The sequence below is a fragment of the Daucus carota genome, chromosome 3, assembly GCF_001625215.2.
Source record: "Daucus carota subsp. sativus chromosome 3, DH1 v3.0, whole genome shotgun sequence".
Taxonomy (NCBI): domain Eukaryota; kingdom Viridiplantae; phylum Streptophyta; class Magnoliopsida; order Apiales; family Apiaceae; genus Daucus; species Daucus carota.
This window is the reverse complement of record NC_030383.2, coordinates 21,735,125-21,737,533: the sequence shown is the minus strand read 5'-3', so window position 1 is coordinate 21,737,533 and position 2,409 is coordinate 21,735,125. Positions and strand designations below refer to the sequence as shown.

Sequence of the window (2,409 nt, the reverse complement as noted above, 5' to 3'; positions counted from 1 at the left end):
GGGTGGAGGATCAGGTGGTGAATATACCATGCTATCTCCAAACACTGGCCAATCAACCTCAACACCAATGGCTCGAATAGCACTCGCAAGAGCCTTAGTCAAATCCTTTACAAAACAGCGGTGAATGTCATGCATGTCATCTATGCGCCATGACAACCTTCTAAACTGCACATCACTTAAGAGATCCGGTGGTAGTTTGAGTTCGATTATGGGAGCTTCTTCAATAGAAGGTTTAAGATGCTCCTGAAAATTTCTAAGCTCTTATACTCCTTCATCTTCGAAATCAGAATCCCCTGTTAAGACGCTCTCTAAGGTACATGGCCTTCGCTTTTGCTCCATCTCAGACTTTTCAACAGCTTCTAGTGGCTCCACCTTAAACCATTCTTCTTCGTCGGTTGGAAATTTCATTGCGTTGAACACCTTAAAAGTGACACTTTGATCTTGAACTCTCATTGTAAGCTCTCCTTTTTGCACATCGATCAAAGTTTGGCCTGTAGCTAAGAACGGCCTTCCCAAGATAATAGGAATCTTCTTATCCTCCTCAAAGTCTAGGACGACAAAATCCACAGGGAAGATGAGCTTATCCACCTTAACCAAGACATCTTCCACTATACCTCTCGGGTATGTGATGGACCGATCAGCCAGTTGTAAGTACATGTTTGTAGGTTTCGGCTCTGGCAAACCAAGTTTCTTGAAGACAGATAATGGCATCGGATTAATGCTAGCTCCCAAGTCACATAAACGCTTGTCGAATGACAATGGTCCAATGGTACACGGTATTGTGAAACTCCCCGGATCCTTGAGTTTCGGAGGTAATTTCTGCTGCAGCACCGCACTACACTCCTCGGTCAAAGCCACAGTCTTCAAGTCCTCAAGTTTGAGTTTCCGAGATAGAATACCTTTCATGAACTTAGCATAACTCGGCATTTGTTCTAGAGCCTCCGCAAAAGGTATGTTGATTTGTAGTTTCTTGAAAACTTCTAGAAATTTAGCGAATTGTTTGTCGAGCTTATGCTTCTGAAGTCTCTTCGGAAAAGGTGGAGGTGGATATACTTGCTTGACCCCAATATCAGCTTTCGGGCTAGACTTCTCGGCTGAATCTTTGCTTGCTTCTTCGTTGATTTTATTCTTGTCAGCTTCAACAACAGTTTTTCCACTATCTGACTTAGATGAGAGCATGGGTGTTTCAACCTGTTGATCACTCTCTTCCTTGTTTTGCTCTGTTGCTGATTCTTTTTCCTTCGTAACCTTTCCGGACCTCAAGGTGACAGCCTGTACCTGTTCCTTCATCTCTTTCTTACCCGGATTGGCCTCGGTATCACTAGGAAGCGTTCCTTATGGTCTGTTTATCAACGCGTTAGCAATCTGCCCAATCTGATTCTCTAAAGTTTTGATTGACACCGCTTGGCTTTTAATCATTAATTTCATCTCTTCCCATTCAGATCTTTCGTTGGAAGACTGTCCAGCCACCTTATGATTTTGTTGCTTGGATCCAGGTGGATGGAATTGCTGCTTCAGTGCAAACTGTTGTTGAAAACCAGAAGGGTTGAAAGGTCTAGCTCCTTGCTGCTGAAACTGTTGTTGTTGTTGTGGCATGAAGTTCTGATTATTGCTCCAGCTGAAATTCGGATGATTTCGATTATTCGGGTGATAAGTAGCCGGTGCTGGCTGCTGAGATCGCTGAAAATTGCTCACAAACTGAGCTGACTCGCTAGATATGGCACACTGATAAGTGGAATGTGTACCCGCACAAAGCTCACAAACTGAAGGTGGCTGCTGAATCCCCAAGTTTACCAAAGAATCCATCTTCATAGTAAGAGCCTTAATTTGAGCAGTCAAGGCTGTAGTAGCATCAACATCCAGAATCCCTGCTGCTTTTCCCTGATGAAGACGCTGAGTAGGATTCTGATATTCATTTGCAGCCATCATCTCGATCAACTCATAAGCCTCCTCATAGCTCTTAGTCAATAGAGCTCCACCTGATGCTGCATCGAGCATTGGTCTCGATTGAGGTCCCAAGCCATTATAGAAGCAATTAATCACCATCCAATTAGGCATCCCATGATGTGGGCACTTTCGCAGCATCTCCTTGTAGCGTTCCCATGCTTCACATAAAGTTTCACCAGATAGCTGAGATAATTGAGTGATAGCATTCCTCATTGCAGCTGTTTTGGCCATAGGGAAGAACATAGTAAGAAATTTCTGAGCCAGATCCTCCCATGTCTTAATAGATCCTGCAGGAAGAGAATGCAACCATCCCTTAGCTTTATCCCTCAGAGAAAATGGGAATAGCCTCAATTTGATTGCATCGTCAGTAACACCATTGAACTTGAAGGTGTCGTAGATCTCAATGAAATCCCGAATATGCATATTAGGATCCTCTTTCGGAGAACCCTCAAACTGCACTGA

The 2,409-nt window shown here is 43.7% G+C and overlaps 1 non-coding gene across 1 annotated transcript; it reads left to right on the top strand.

The window, feature by feature from the left end:
• The first annotated feature begins 2,056 nt into the window (after positions 1-2,056).
• LOC135151783 (small nucleolar RNA R71) lies at positions 2,057-2,163 on the top strand. Its single transcript, XR_010290702.1, has one exon. It is a non-coding gene; the product is annotated as a small nucleolar RNA R71 (small nucleolar RNA).
• The last annotated feature ends 246 nt before the right edge of the window (positions 2,164-2,409 follow it).